Source organism: Gorilla gorilla, chromosome 2 (genome assembly GCF_029281585.2).
Source record: "Gorilla gorilla gorilla isolate KB3781 chromosome 2, NHGRI_mGorGor1-v2.1_pri, whole genome shotgun sequence".
NCBI classification, from domain to species: domain Eukaryota; kingdom Metazoa; phylum Chordata; class Mammalia; order Primates; family Hominidae; genus Gorilla; species Gorilla gorilla.
The window spans coordinates 46,508,159-46,525,659 of NC_086017.1; the positions used below are offsets into that span (position 1 = coordinate 46,508,159).

General features: G+C 42.4%; 1 pseudogene; it reads right to left on the reverse strand.

Annotated features, from left to right (window-relative positions):
* Positions 1-493: 493 nt before the first annotated feature.
* LOC109026098 (neuroblastoma breakpoint family member 6-like) lies at positions 494-17,298 on the reverse strand (annotated as a pseudogene).
* Positions 17,299-17,501: the final 203 nt, after the last annotated feature.

The window sequence follows — 17,501 nt, forward strand, 5'->3', positions numbered from 1 at the left end:
TCAGTTTTAACACTTCTCATTCACTTGTATAAGGTGAGGATTAAGGGTTGATTTTATTGGGTTGCTCAGAATCAGACCCAAGAGGAAAGTCTACGTGTAAATGATGTATTAAGGCAATGCTCCCTCCAGAAAGAGGTAATGGAGTTTGGGGAAGGAAAAGCAAATACGCCAAAAAAAAAAAAGAAAAGAAAAAAAAATTGTGATTTCAGGCAAAGAACTGCTGTTCAGAAGTTTAAAATATGCTCTTTGGGTCAGGAGAGTGGAGCCAGTCTCTCCTGTTGCCAGGAGAGGGACTATCAGGACAACAGTAGGAACAGAGTAGAGCTCAGAGAGCAAACAGGAGATGAGGATGGGAGGGCTTGGCAGGGTGGCAGCCCATGGGACACAGAAGTAAGACCAAAAAAATGTATTGGGAGAATGAGCTGTCATCATAGACAGAAATAAATAAGGAATTAGTGCATCTAAGAGCCACTGATGTGATTACCTCTGTACCTTAAGCTTTAAGGCAAGGGAATCTGCAAGCCAGTCTGAACTTGCTCAACAGCAGTTTTCTCTTGATAATCTGTTTCAGAACACTTGAGGCATGAATGTGGCCAATGACTTGACACCCATGCATGTTGTCAGCTGGACCTTCAAGATCATCATCCTCCAGTTGGGGAGGGTTCTTCATTCTAAGGGAAGGCTCCAAACCCAGCTCTAAAAATAAAACCACAGCCATCAGGATCCACTATTATCCATGATCTTACTGCAACTTACTCTTTTACCCAAGAGTAATATCAAAGAAAGTGGCTTTAGATGTAAAAGTCCAAGAGGTGAGGTGAACCCAGTAGGGACACTTTGATTTTTTATTGTTGTTGATTTTTCTTACATTAATGATAAGATTACTGGAAGACAAAAGTGCCCCCAACTGATAAAAATATTCAAGAAAAATTAAATTAGTGAACATAAATAGCTCCCAAGAGTATAAGGCAAAGCCAAGGAAAGTATACTGGATATAGGCCGTGCTTTTTTAAAGGGGGGGATTATAAAAATCAAGCAAAATCAAAATTGAAGGAACATCTCATGAAAGAAAAGAAGTAGGGAAGACTAAACCTGGTGAATTTATAAAACTTGCATAAATATATATTTCATATATATACACTCCATATAATATACAAACCAAATATATATAATGTATATGACAAATGATGTAAGTGTATATACCAATATATGTTAATCTAATTGAATAATTACATAATTATGTTCAATATCTTAGGAGATATTGAACATAATATTATAATCATTATCCTGCTCTGTTGAAGTTGGAAAAACCAATTAGAAACATGAGAAGAATGAGATAGAAGGTGTGCTGAAAAACAAATGACCTGTTAGACAGCAAGAAGAAATCACCAGGTGAAGGAAAATAAAACAGAAAGCATTCATTCTATCTTCTTGCCTGGAGCTTGGTTCATGCTCAGGACTCTGGAAAAAAGTGAGCAGGAGAGACAGTGTCTGAAGCAGTAAGGTTAGTTCCATTTGGAGCTGTTGGAATATATGGAGAAGTAAAAGAGAGACAGGAAGAAAGAAAAGAGGATTAAATACTACAAGTTATCACAGCACATGTCAGGAACTATGCACCCCTGACACTCACTGAGCACTTTCCATGAAACCTCTCCTTGGAGCCAGACTGGTGCTCATCACTTCACATGACCCTCACCGGCTCCTGAGAATATGCATCTCCTGATGTCTCAGATGGGGGCATCACCTGACAGAGGAGCACCAGGCAGCCCCAGAGGCTCCAGAAGGAGATAGTGAGAGGGACAGAGAGTGAGGATGAACATGACCCAGAATGATGAAAATCTGAGCAGAAGTGGATCCTCGTGAGAAGAAAACAGAGGACATAGCTGTGGAGATGGTGAATTAAATGGAGTATCATGAAAGAAACTGATTTGTACTCTTTACATATGAAAGTTATCCTTTATTTCAAAGAGAGTGTAAAAACAGAAAAAAAAAATAAGCTGGATATGTCAGGAGACTGACTTGTGGGACCAGAATTTCTATTTTTATTAAATGTGGCTAATACATTGTTATTGAAAGTGCCTAATGGGGGGAAATTAGCTTAATAAGGGATGGCGAAGGAGAGGGAGGAAATTGGCAAATGAGACTTACTGAGAAAGCAAAGGAAGAGGGGTCCCTTAAAAGCAGAGATCTTAAAAATCGTTCTACCTCAGATGAAAAAACACATGTGAAGTCACATTCTAAGTGTTAATTTGCCAGAAAGATAAAAGAATTAGATAACATCTATTCATAGGTTTATTGAGCAATTCTTATTGAACACAGCACTCTGGAAATTCTCATAATTAATTCTCTCAACAATGATTACAGGTAGATATAATTTCTGAGGAAATGAGATATACAAAAAAGACAAATACAAAAAAGACAAATAACTTGGCCAAGGTGAACAACTGTAAGTGGCAAATCCAGGACCTGAGAGCAGATTTGATCATAAATCCCAGGTCCTTACTCACTTCACTACATTAGAGCAACGTGGATTTCAAGTTGATCCTCAGTGAGCATGCAGAGGCCCCCTTGTCTCCTCCACCCACAACACCATGACAGCCAGCACCTGGATTAGAGTTTCCTATTCCCCTTTCCTTCCCTACCTTGGAAGGGCCATTGGTTCCCAGAATCAGATTTGGCTGTGAAGGTCCGGGTGGTGGAGGAAATGCACCGCCTGACTATGCCATAGCCATAATCAAACCGTTGATCCAGCTGCAATTGCATACAACTGAGCACCAGGGTGCTTGCCTCCAGTTGTGCATGTGAAGATTGCACCTCAACAGGCAGTGGCTCAAGTCTCCACTCCAAGGCCCTTGGGGACAGACCTCCTGCGTGGGAACTGAAAGGAGAAGGGGGTTCAGTAGAAACAATTTCAGTTTCCCCTTTGCTAAGCATCCCCAAAATGCCCATCTCTGATGTCCCTGCCTCTCCATAAAACCACCCAGTACACCAGGCCACAAAGACAGACATGTAAACGAAGACGATGTCACCTTTCATGTCTGTGACTGGAGATGCTGAGACCACAGGTGCCCAGGCTAGAGTATCCATTTACTGAAAAACCCCCACTTGGCCCCTGAGGGCTTGCATTGTCTAACAAGGTCATGCCTATTATTCATTATTATTTATCTTTTTCCTGTGTCCTACAGTGAAAGTTCTAGAGAGCCTCCAGAACACAGGAGAGGAAGAGTTGTTTATCTAAGCACATAGGAGAATAAGAACAGGGGAAGATTTAGAGCCTCAAGGCTTTGGGAAGGAGTGGTGAAAAAGGGAGTTGGAATATTATAGACCAAATACTAAGTGAGGTGAACTTTTCAGGGTCCTAGGGCATTTTTAATTTCCTGTTGCCTATAATAGTTTTACCACCTCCCCACACATATACATTCTATTACCATACAGTGGTTATTAGCAGCCTTAAGCAATGTAGTAGAGGAATCAGTCTCTTTATGAAAATTTAGGGGCCAGAAGTGCTATAGATCAGAATTTGTTGTCCTTTATGGAGGTAACACAAGGCTCAATCTTCATATTACCCACTCCTCCAGTGGGGTCTGGGCTGTATTCCCTGATAAAAATTATTTATATTTCCATAGGGAGAAAAACACACATTCTCAGAAGGTGACCTAATGAGAGACTTCGAATGGCCTCCGCCAATCCAAGGTCAGCTCAGGAGGGGGACGGAGCCTTCAGGACCTGCTCCACATTGCTGTGGAGCTCCTCCCTCTCCTCCCTCTACACATCCTCATTCTCACCAAGATTTCCTTAAGTTTTTCGTAAAATGTCTTTCACGTATCTACTCTACTTCACCTTCCTGAGAGCAGTTATATCAGACTCTCATCACTCATGCCTGGCTTCATACAGTCTCCCTAACTACCTTCTCTGATTCTGCCATCTCTATACTGGCAGTTGTCTCACCAGTTTTATCACCCTGTTCTTATCACATTCCCACTCACTTCTGAAAACTTTCTCTCCATTGCCCACTACATGACTCTCACCCCCCACCCTGCCTTTGTGCTTCTTCTAACTTCTGGCTGATATTCTCATCCAATATCCCTTCCTACCACTCCCTCATACAAATTCTCTGCTGGAGTCAGGATGGCCCCTCACTGGCCCCAGCCCTGCACTGGGTGCCTTCCAGCCTCTGGTCTTTGTCCACAAGCCCTACTCTCGGCTTGGTGTGACCTCCATAGTTACTCAGGACACAGTTTACTAATCATCACCCATCAGTCACTAAGGACATCAGTAAGATTTAATGATAGTTTATATTGGGCTGACAGGGAAAACATCTTGAAACAGCAAATCTGGTTGGTAAAGACTGTTCAAACGCAGGTCTCCCCATTCTTGCCCTCTGCATTTGGACAAAAATCAAGCTCTAGGAATGTTATTAATCATCACTACTTAATTTCATCATGTCATTTTATCACTATTTTTCAGACTACTGAGTCTTATTAAACTTATACTTTGAATATTCCTAGAATTTGCACAAGAAAATATAAAATATTTTCTGAAACTTCTGAAGTACTGTACATTTTATTAGTTGGGCAGGTAGGGAAAAGCCCCCAATAAAAGATCAAGTTATAATTTAGGTTGTCTTCTCACTGATTCTGCCAACGTTTTCCCTGCCAAGAGAGGATGCGGCAGAGCCGACCTCCTGTGTCACTGCTGCTGGGGTCAAGGCTGTGCCCTATACACACTATTCACACATAGTGTGTGAAACCACACACAGGATACATCCTTGTACAGTCTGCATGGTGCATTCATTCATCCCAATCATCTGCAAAGAAGCATTTGGCCTCTCTGGCCCATGTTTCATGATGCCCTGGCAGGGCCGTCCCACACTGCACACATCACACTTCTGAGACATGTGTCTGAGCATTTCCCTTCCTCCTCAGGGGAGCCCCATCTTGGCTGCGGTGTTTCTGAGGCAGAGCCCCACAGCTTTACCAGAACAGCCCAATTCAGAGCAGAACCTCTGAGGACAGGGGGTGGAGGACAGCAGGAACTTTCTGCTCCTGACTTTCCAGGGAGAGCCTCCTGGAGCTGGATCTCCCCATGGAGGGACTGGAGGAGGTGCTGGCTCTGGGGACAGACAAAGTGCACAAGGTTTTCTTTTTGTTTGTTTTAATTATACTTTAAGTTGTAGGGTACATGTGCACTACGTGCAGGTTTGTTACATATGTATACATGTGCCATGTTGGTGTGCTGCACCAATTAACTGGTCATTTACATTAGGTATATCTCCTAATGCTATCCGTCCCCCCTCTCCCCACCCCACGACCGACACCAGTGTGTGATATTCCCCTTCCTGTGACCAGGTGTTCTCATTGTTCAATTCCCACCTATGAGTGAGAACATGCAGTGTTTGGTTTTGGTTTTTTTTTGTTTTTTGTTTTTTTATTGCCATATTGTCTTTATTGTGGTGGTCTGGAATCCAACCTGCGATGTCTCCCAGGTTATGCCTGTAATGGAATGATCATCCTCAGGAACTGAGTCAAAGATTGGGAAGGCTACCTCTGATCATTTCTCGATGCAGTTAAGTGAAGGTGATTCAAGATGAAGCTAGGGATTAAATTCCTCTTTCTTCTTATCCTGCACTTTCAGCTTCTTCTCCATGCAAAGCTGTCTTTAGGGGCCCAGTGCATAGAAGGCCACATAAGAGAGTTCACACAGGCCCCAGCACTGGATGAGGGTTCTCAGGTCAAGACAGGCAACAGATGCGGATAAGTCCATATTGGGGCAGGTGGATGGATGACCACTAAAGAGGGGTGAGACAGTACCAACTGGCTGGGAATGAGGGGTTCACAGTGGGTCTCATTCCCTCCATGCGTCCTTCGCACATCATCGTGGGCTCCATGAGAACGCAAAGGAGCCTTTTGCACTCCCCAGGTCCGTCCTCCATCCTTCCCTTGCTGTTGTCATGGTGTCCTCTTATCTTTTTTTCTTTTATTTATTTATTTTTATTATTATACTTTAAGTTTTAGGGTACATGTGCACATTTTGCAGGTTAGTTACATATGTATACATGTGCCATGCTTGTGCGCTGCACCCACTAACTCGTCATCTAGCATTAGGTATATCTCCCAATGCTACTCCTCTCCCCTCCCCCCACCCCACAACAGTCCCCAGAGTGTGATGTTCCCCTTCCTGTGTCCATGTGATCTCATTGTCCAATTCCCACCTATGAGTGAAAATATGCGTGTTTGGTTTTTTGTTCTTGCGATAGTTTACTGCAGTGTTTGGTTTTTTGTCCTTGCGATAGTTTGCTGAGAATGATAGTTTCGAGCTTCATCCATGTCCCTACAAATTACATGAACTCATCATTTTTTACGGCTGCATAGTATTCCATGGTGTATATGTGCCACATTTTCTTAATCCAGTCTATCATTGATGGACATTTGGGTTGGTTCCAAGTCTTTGCTATTGTGAATAGTGCCGCAACAAACATAAGTGTGCATGTGTCTTTACAGCAGCATGATTTATAATCCTTTGGGTATACACCCAGTAATGGGATGGCTGGGTCAAATGGTATTTCTAGTTCTAGATCCTTGAGGAATTGCCACACTGACATCCACAATGGTTGAACTAGTTTACAGTCCCACCAACAGTGTAAAAGTGTTCCTATTTCTCCACATCCTCTCCAGCACCTGTTGTTTCCTGACTTTTTAATGATTGCCATTCTAACTGGTGTGAGATGGTATCTCATTGTGGTTTTGATTTGCATTTCTCTGATGGCCAGTGATGATGGGCATTTTTTCATGTGTCTGTTGGCTGCATAAATGTCTTCTTTTGAGAAGTATCTGTTCATATCCTTGGCCTACTTTTTGATGGGGTTGTTTTTTTCTTGTAAATTTGTTTGAGTTCTTTGTAGATTCTGGATATTAGCCCTTTGTCAGATGAGTAGATTGCAAAAATTTTCTCCCATTCTGTAGGTTGCCTGTTCACTCTGATGGTAGTTTCTTTCGCTGTGCAGAAGCTCTTTAGTTTAATTAGATCCCGTTTGTCAATTTTGGCTTTTGTTGCCATTGCTTTTGGTGTTTTAGACATGAAGTCCTTACCCATGCCTATGTCCTGAATGGTATTGCCGAGGTTTTCTTCTAGGGTTTTTATGGTTTTAGGTCTAACATTTAAGTCTTTAATCCATCTTGAAATAATTTTTGTATAAGGTGTAAGGAAGGGATCCAGTTTCAGCTTTCTACATATGGCTAGCCAGTTTTCCCAGCACCATTTATTAAATAGGGAATCCTTTCCCCATTTCTTGTTTTTGTCAGGTTTGTCAAAGATCAGATGTTTGTAGATGTGTGGCAATTCTGAGGGCTCTGTTCTTTTCCATTGGTCTATATCTCTGTTTTGGTACCAGTACCATGCTGTTTTGGTTACTATAGCATTGTAGTATTGTTTGAAGTCAGGTAGCGTGATGCCTCCAGCTTTGTTCTTTTGGCTTAGTATTGTCTTGGCAATGCGGGCTCTTTTTTGGTTCCATATGAACTTTAGTTTTTTCCAATTCTGTGAAGAAAGTCATTGGTAGCTTGAAGGGGATGGCACGAATCTATAAATTACCTTAGGCAGTATGGCCATTTTCCAGTATTGATTCTTCCTATCCATGATCATGGAATGTTCTTCCATTTGTTTGTGTCCTCTTTTATTTTGTTGAGCAGTAGTTTGTAGTTCTCCTTGAAGAGGTCCTTCACATCCCTTGTAAGTTGGATTCCTAGGTATTTTATTCTCTTTGAAGCAATTGTGAATGGGAGTTCACTCACGATTTGGCTCTCTGTTTGTCTGTTATTGGTGTATAAGAATGCTTGTGATTTTTGCACATTGATTTTGTATCCTGAGACTTTGCTGCAGGTGCTTATCAGCTTAAGGAGATTTTGGGCTGAGGCGATGGTGTTTTCTAAATATACAATCACGTCATCTGCAAACAGGGACAATTTGACTTCCTCTTTTCCTAATTGAATACCCTTTATTTCTTTTTCCTGCCTGATTGCTCTGGCCAGAACTTCCAACACTATGTTGAATAGGAGTGGTGAGAGAGGGCATCCCTGTCTTGTGCCAGTTTTCAAAGGGAATGCTTCCAGTTTTTGCCCATTCAGTATGATACTGGCAATGGGTTTGTCATAAATAGCTCTTATAATTTTGAGATATGTCCCATCAATACCTAATATATTGAGAGTTTTTAGCATGAATGGCTGTTGAATTTTGTCAAAGGCCTTTTCTGTATCTATTGAGATAATCATGTGGTTTTTGTCTTTGGTTCTGTTTATATGTTGGATTACGCTTATTGATTTGTGTATGTTGAACCAGCCTTGCATCCCAGGGATGAAGCCCACTTGATCATGGTGGATAAGCTTTTTGATGTGCTGCTGGATTTGGTTTGCCAGTATTTTATTGAGGATTTTTGCATCGATGATCATCAGGGATATCCGTCTAAAATTCTCTTTTTTTGTTGTGTCTCTGTCAGGCTTTGGTATCAGGATGATGCTGGCCTCATAAAATGAGTTAGGGAGGATTCCCTCTTTTTCTATTGATTGGAATAGTTTCAGAAGGAATGGTACCAGTTCCTCCTTGTACCTCTGGTAGAATTCAGCTGTGAATCCATCTGGTCCTGGACTTTTTTTGGTTGGTAGGCTATTAATTATTATTGCCTTAATTTCAGAGCCTGTTATTGGTCTATTCAGGGATTCAACTTCTTCCTGGTTTAGTCTTGGGAGGGTGTATGTGTCGAGGAATTTATCCATTTCTTCTAGATTTTCTAGTTTATTTGTGTAGAGGTGTTATAGTGTTCTCTGATGGTAGTTTGTATTTCTGTGGGATCAGTGGTGATATCCCCTTTATCATTTTTTATTGCATCTATTTGATTCTTCTCTCTTTTCTTCTTTATTAGTCTTGCTAGCGGTCTATCAATTTTGTCGATCTTTTCAAAGACCCAGCTCCTGGATTCACTGATTTTTTGAAGGGTTTTTTGTGTCTCTATCTCCTTCGGTTCTGCTCTGATCTTAGTTATTTCTTGCCTTCTGCTAGCTTTTGAATTTGTTTGCTCTTGCTTCTCTAGTTCTTTTAATTGGATGTTAGGGTGTCAATTTTAGGTCTTTCCTGCTTTCTTTTGTGGGCATTTAGTGCTGTAAATTTCCCTCTACACACTGCTTTGAATGTGTCCCAGAGATTCTTGTATGTTGTGTCTTTGTTCTCATTGGTTTCAAAGAACATCTTTATTTCTGCCTTCATTTCATTGTGTACCCAGTAGTCATTCAGAAGCAGGTTGTTCAGTTTCCATGTAGTTGAGTGGTTTTGAGTGAGTTTCTTAATCCTGAGTTCTAGTCTGATCGCACTGTGGTCTGAGAGATAGTTTGTTATAATCTCTGTTCTTTCACATTTGCTGAGGAGTGCTTTACTTCCAACTATGTGGTCAATTTTGGAATAAGTGTGATGTGGTGCTGAGAAGAATGTATATTCTGTTGATTTGGGGTGGAGAGTTCTGTAGATGTCTATAGGTCCTCTTGGCACAGAGGAGGAAGTTCGAACCCATCGCACAAGGTTTTCTTTCTTAGGGAATCGGTATCAGGGCTACAGGAGCTCTTTGTACCAGACTGGATGCTTTTCTGTTTAACTTGAAATTATTTCAAAATGATTTGAAATAATTTTGAAATCAGGAAAAGGAAAAAGGGTGAGCACCCATCCAAGCTCAGCCCCTGAAAGAAGCCACTGCAGAGAAGTAGATGGAGACCGCACTGTGAGACCAATACTAGTCAGGCCATCACCTATGAGGCAAGTGAGGGATCTTGCTGAGCCTCAACACAGCCTTCAGCTCTAACACGGCGATGCCACCACCTACTTGGGAGTGTCCCTTGAGCACTGAATGGGCCAGAGACAAGTGTAGACAGAGCTCACTTGGCAAGGGGCATGGCACACAACAGAGACAAGGTAAATGCGTATTTTGTCTGTATCATGAATCCCTGTGATCCTGAGAAAAGCCTTTGCTTCTTTGAACCTCAAGGAGAAACGGAAAACAGGAAACAGAATGATCCTAGCACAAAAGACACTTACCCACGAAAACACAATCCAGGACCAATATGTTAATTGCTAATTTCATTAGAACATAGTGAGATATATTGGAGAGCATGACAGAGTTACTTGCTCCTACCACAAGATGATGTGATGGGTAAAATGCTCAAAAATCCACATGCAATTCTCAGAACTCCAAAAAATCGAATGAGTGAGAAGAAATGAAAATTGGATTTTTTCTCCACACACCCTGTGAAGCTGCTGCCCCATAGGGTGCCCACTCAACAGGAAGGATCTTCTGGAGATCATGGGGATGGGAACCACATGGTTCCAACCACATGATGGGCTTTGCTCATCAGTTAGGCCAGCACCTCATCAGGGACACTCATTGGTGATGGTTTATGTGACACTATGACACTGAGACCAGATACATGATTTAAATTATAAACTCACACATGGAAAAAAATCACTGGTGCTCCACAGAGAATGAAAGCCATGGCCATGCAGGCAGGATGGGACACTAGCCTGCTTCAGCTGGAGGGAAGTCACCTCAGAAGAAGTTAAGAATCTGGCCTGGGACATAGGAATCATGAAAACAGACCTCCAAAATAATTGGGCAAAACTGCCAACACAACTGGATGACCAGAGAATAGTGAAGGGTACTGTCCAGGAAATGCAATTAGCAACATACTTTCATCAAAGAGAGATGTCTTATCTTAAAGAAGGAGGTCTTTCATACAAATGTCTTCAGCTGAGCTACAGGTGGCTGAACATTTGCAATTGCCCCTCACCATTCCCCCTCTCAGGCCTATCTTGATACCCATATCCCACTCTTGTGAGAAAGTGCCTGGTGACAACGGAGTCACCTAGGACAAGAGAAGAGTAAAGTTCCGCCCATTGGATGTCTGTGTTTAAAACTGGATCCAAGAGCCAGACTCAAAACAATCTAAGTACAAGGATGTCATGTCTTAGCCTGCACAAATTGCAGGAAACAAAAAAACAGGCTGCCTGGAAGGGAGACAAGTAGAGCTTTATGACCTTTGGGATGAAGTACTCACAGACTGCATCCATAGCAAAGCAGGCGAGCTGTTCCTCCAATAAGCAGAAGGTGCTACTTACTGTAAGCCTGGTGGCAGTCACATAGGTCATATTCAATTGAAGGAGTCAAGTAACTTTCATCCAGTGAGTCCTCTGAGACATCGAGTTCTTCCATCTCCAGCAGCTGCCTGCTGGGCCTGGTGGATGAAGAAGACTGAAGATAAACACCAGAGGGAAGCAAAACCACAGTGCCCAGCTGGCTCTAAAGGGAGGCCTACAGGAGGGGCCAGAGGAAGGAAAGGGCAGGCCCCTCAGGGAGATAGAACAATCCTTCCCCATATGGGGCAGAAGAGAGAGAGCAACAGGTGCTCAGTGCACTGAGCAGACAATGAGCTAATGATGAAGGAGATGGAACGATCCCTGTACAAAACAGCCATGACACACAGTGCATGCAGAGGGACATCATGGTGCATTGAGCACTTTTGCATAAATTGTATTCATAGCAGCATGCAGTGGCCAAATGAACATGGGCTCTTGAGTCTTCCTAGACTCTTAGAGATATTGTATCCCCCACATCTCTTTTTCTCAATATCGTAGCAAGATATGAATTTTTTCATTCACTTTCATGCTATCAAATACTTGCACATATGGTAATGCCAAAGCACAGACATCAGATGTGCATTAAACAAAAATTATAGAAAAGGGGACTTCAGAAAATATCTCTGATAGATGAGTTCAACTGAGTCAACCGAAGAGAGATTAGTACAATTGAGAGGAATTAATAAGAGGGGGAAATATAAATATGGCTATAGAATGAAAACAAACAATTCTAATAATATAAATATTTCATGATTGGCTGAACAGATGGAACCAATATTCAGCACATTCTTATTTTTCCTGCATTCAGAGTCTCCAGATGTCCACACTGAATTAACTGTCTGCAATTCCTTAGAGTTACCTAGGGCCTGATGGGTCTTGGTCCTTTACCTACTCTTGGTCATGTTCAAGTTCTGTGTATAATTTCAGACAGGGAGGGACACATTGAGCAGATTCTCCTACACCCATGAACAATCCTCTGTCCAACCCTAACACAGAGACATCAGTCTCCTCAGTGTGAGAACAGGACACTGTGAGAGAAATATTTTCAGAGGCCTGAGGTCCTGTCATGATAGAAATGCCTTGGGTTTCTCTGAGCCTAGGGGTGAAATATCCCTATTCTTGAAGATCATTATCTCAACATGATCTGTCCTGAGACTGTGCAAACAGGTAAGCAATATTTTTCATACAAATTCAAAGAAAATGCCCCCAGATGTTTTCTAGAAAGGAAACTGCAGTATGTAGCCTTTCCTCATCAAATTCCAACATTGTTCACAGTTTACAGCATTTTAGATGCTGAAATTAGAAGGATGGAGGGAATCTACATACTCTTAAATCAAAATGAATCTCTGTGCTACACAGTAACATTGGCTATTTGGGCATCTAGAAGTGACAGTGCTCAGTCTTGCTTCCAGAAACATACCAGCAAGGCAATGGCCTGCTTAGCTACAACAAGCCAACATCAAAGACATAGAGAATAGGGCTAGGTTCAATGAAACCTTGGTATCATCTTCCACAGAAAGGTAGACAAAGATACCACTGGCCTTGGGCAGTCATAGAACCTCAAGGGACATAGTTGGGAAAAGAAATTTATAAGGAATACAATAATAGCTGGCAAGACAAGTTTTATTCAAATTAAGACATCTCACAGACACTTCTTGGAAATATGCTGCACAGATTGGTGTGAATTTGTCACATCTGTCTTGGGTCCAATATCCTGATAGTGGGCCCAAGATGACATAGGCATGGTCTGAGACAAGGAAGAGAGCAGAGCTCACTGACCCAACCCATGTTGATGTTTCAAATTCAACTCTAGAGTCTGATTCAAAACAACTCATGTCTATGATTCCTGGGCACATTGACGACATCTCTAAGCCCCACTCTGGGGCTCAGGGTGCAAGGATTATGAGGTCTACCTGAGACATCATTTGGATGTTTATCACATTCACAGTGGAGCACTCCTCCCCCATCAAGAGCCAAGCAGACTTGCTGTTTCTCAAATGAGTACAAGGTGCTTCTGTAAGACAGATGGGAGCCAGACAGGTCAGCAGGAATCAAAGGAGTCAAACAACATTCATCCCGTGGCTCTCAGGAGACTTCATGCTCTGCCACCTGTGGCACCTCCCTGCTGAGACTGGCAGGGTAGGAAGGTCTAAGGTTGATTCAAGGGGGTCAGGGACCACAGAGTCCTAGATGGATTTGACAGAAGGCATAAGCCAACGGTTGCAGAAAGCAAAGGGGCTGACCTAATAAAAGGTAAAAATTATTCTCTTCTTGGTGGGACAGAGTGTGGCTGCCATGAGATAGTGAGAGAAAGAGAAAGATAGAGAGATAGAGATGGCTCATGTTCAGCGAATTGCCCAGATTAGAAGTTCATGAGAAAAAAGAAGCAACATATTTTGACATAATATGGAGTTGGGGTTTTACTCAATTTTCTTCTCTTGTGGTCAAATACTTGCCAACATGCTGACACCTAACAGGTATCTCACCCTGGATTTAACCACACAGAAGAGGACAAGTGATATCAAAAAATCCATGAGTTTGGTGAATTCACTTGGGTCAACTGATTGTAGGTTACTACGCTTGAGAGGGATTAAGCAATGGAAACCAGGCTAAGCAGGAGGATCACTTGAGCCAGGAAGGTCAAAGCTGCAGTGAACCATGATAGTAGCACTGTACTCCACCTGGATGACTGAGTGAAACCCTATCAGGAAAGAAAGAAAAGAAAAGAAAAGAGAGGAAGGAGAAAAAAAAAGAAAAGGAAGAAGGAAGGAAGGAAGGAGAAAGAAAGGGAGAGAGAGATTGAAATGTATATGAGTACCACAAGAAAAAAGAAAGAGATTGAAACGTATATGAGTACCACAAGAAAAAAGAAAACATTGTTCAAAAGAATAACTTGTAGTTAACTGAATGGATAAAATAGTCCTATTCATAAACTCCTATTTTTCCCTGATGTCATCCTCCAGATGTCACTATTGAACAACCAGCTCAAAAATCAGAGTTACCTGGGGGACACTGGCTATTTCCCGTCCTCTTCCTCATTATCATTTTGATTTTCTGCAAATAAATTCAGAAGAGAGGATCAAATTAAGCAAATCATACTCCACACATGACCAAATTAGTGTCCAATCATAACACAAGGGCATTAACATTCTCAGCATAAGAATATGGTATTCTTAGAGAAAAGGTCTAGGATGCCCTGGGTTAAGTCTTGGAAGAAGTAGATGAACCTGCTTTCCAGGCCCATGGGGCAGAATCTTCCTCTTCTGGTACATCATAATTGCATATTCTCTGGCCTGTCTGTTAAGCAGTTAAACAAAACATTTCCCCAAGATCTTCAGGAACTGGATTAACTACTTTCTAGAAGTGTTGCTGCAATATTGAGTTATCTCTGTGGATGTCATGGTTGTTGAATGTTTAGAGGAATTTATACACAAGACTGAACTGAAGGATAAATTCTAAAAATCCTCGCATAATAAAAAAGATTCTATGGTGTTACACAGAAAAATTGGCCATTAGTAGGGTGGAGAACTCAGGCCTCAGCTTGCTTTACGGGAACTTATAAGCAAGGCAAAGATAGAAGTGTTTATGTTCAGGTTTTGAGGTGAATGCTAAGCTAAGATAAGCCAATTTAAAGATAAGCCAACTTAAAGGAGAATAGAGACTGCAGCTGAGAACAAAACCAAGGTAATGACATCCCCAAATCTATAGGCAAGGCTGCCAATTACCTTTGACAGGCATACTCCAAGGACATTGTTCAGGGACACAAATTACATCACTGCAGGAGACAAAAGACATTGGATCCAAGATAGGAGGTCTGACAGATGCCTCCTGTATACCTCCTGTACACAGGTGGGTATGAGTTTATCACACCTACTTGAGGTCCAATAACCTGATACTGGGGCCAGAGAGACTAAGGCATGACATGGGCTGAGGAGGAGAGGGAAGCCCCCTGACCCACCTGATATCTGTGTTTAATATTTAATCCTACACTTCCTGATTCAAACCAATATGTATCTATAGGCCCTGTCCTCAGAGTTGAACTTTCTTAGTCTAGGCAGAGGTACAAAGGACAAAGAATATAGAGGCTACATGGGAGAATGTTTAGCACTTCCTCCTCCCCTTCGTAATGTGAAGATTCACTGCCTACATCGAGAGCAGAGTCGACTTTCTCTTCCTCAGGTGTGATTTTGGCACACCTCTGAGGCTGGTGGGAATCAGAAGAGTCATGGCAAATTAAGCAAGTGGCAGAATATTCCTCCAGTGACTTCTGAGGGACTTCCTTTTCTTCAGCCTCCTGTACCTCCACTGATGAGCCAGGTGGGATAGAGATAACAGAGATGACAGAAGATTAAATCTGTTTTGACAGGAGGCATAAGTGAGTGGTCCCAAAAAGCAAAGGGGTGGTTCCCTTGAAGAGGGAACAGGCAATCCTCCTCTCTGCAACAGAGTGTGGCTGCCACAGGGGCCTGAGAAGAAGAGAGCAGCTGGAGCTCATTGCACTGGGCAGGTAGGATCTGAGGAGGGAGGAGACTCAGCTATCCCTGTATGGTGTAGATGTAACACACAGCACATGAAGAACCCTAACAGCTGCTACACCATGTGGCTCAGTTGGGTTGAATGTAACATACTATGGCCAAGAAAATACATGCTGAGCCATTGTAGACTCCAGAGATGGTGTGACTTCTAGGCCTTCTTCTTCTAATATTGTGATTTGAAAAGCGAGTATTTTTGGTCTAGGTACTTTTCTTGGTGTTTAACTTTGCTAGTTACTTCCTAATTCCTCTCCTTGTTAACTCTTTGCTGTTTACCTTAACTAATAAGAACCTAATGACAACTGTGTAGGAAGCAGATACGAAACTCCTCCTGGTTTTCACTACAGAAGAGAACGGGTTTCATCTGTGTGTGCAGGAAATCCCTAAGGCTGGTAAGTTCTCCTCAGGTCATGCTTCCAAGTACCACAAAGAAAACAGACAACCATGTCAACAGGGCTATTTCACTGTTAAGTGAGTGCACTAAATCAATACAATCTGCAATTTTTTCCTTGCATCTAGAATCCATGACAACCTACACCTCTCGTCTTCTTTCTGAGGCCTTTTCCATATTTTACCTACCCATTACCAGCTCCTGATTATTCATTGTTACCTGGAGGCAAGTGGTCCTTGGACTTTTTCAACTTTCTCATCTTTAGCATCTTCATTTCCAACTTCATCATTTTCTGCAAACAAATGCAGTAGTGTCCATTCAGATATTTCCCACTTCACCCACTGCAAACACAGTCAGATATATGAGCACTGAGACATGAACATCTATGTACAAGTCAGTGTTGCACTGAAAGCCCTCGTGTTTCATCTTTAGCTCTCACGTTTTTTGCCCTGGCAATGTGTTTCTAATCTGGAGAACCACCATCGTGACATGGGAACAAATTAAAAAGGCCTTTTCCCCCTCATATCACTGGAGCCTTGTCCATCTTCTCTCTGGACTTCAGCAGCTGTCTTCCTCTTCTGGCCGCAGATCTGATTCCCAGGCACAGACTCCACATCCCCTCACAGCTCTCACGAAAACCTATTTCTTTCTCTTAGGAAAGGACAAACAACCCTGTCACCCACCGCTCCATACATCAGGGGACTTCACAGACCCTTCAAGTAGCTTCTGCTGTGTTGTCCCAGAAAATTCTCTCTACGAAGAGTGTTCCAGTCTTAACAACTTTCCTAACACCACATGCTACCACATCAACTACCTTATCTAACATCACACAGTGAGGGTCTTTGCCTTATTCTGAAATTCATTCATGTGTGTTCCCACATTTGAATGCTGTATCTACCATGCAGGAGATAATTTGTCCCCATTTCCAGTTAGACACAGACATCCAGGAAGGATAAATCGCTGGCCCACAGTTACTAAGACATTGCTGAGAATAGAGCCTGGGAACTTCCATTCTTAGTCCAGGGCTTGCTCTACTCTTACAAGCTGCTTCCTGTCACATCCTCCTTCCTGTCCTTTAAAACTGGATGGATGATGCTTCTTGCTCCAAAGGCCAGTTCCATCAAGGAAGAAGGAAGATTTTGCCATACTGTGACCTCCAACCCATGGGTTTCTCATCTCTCTTCCTACACAGGAAGTCCTGGTCATGTCATGGTACTAATGCCTAGTGGAAAGAAAGACCACCAATAAAATTGTCATTATTCAGGTGTGGAGGTCTGGAGTCTTCTCAGAAGCCTAGGATTTTGCGTCATCAGGGCCTGTGACTGCCTTACCTGGGCTGAGCTTGCGGACAAGGCACTCTGCCAGCCTGCGCCCCTCAGCCAGCTACTCTCAGAGGTCCTGCCCCTGGT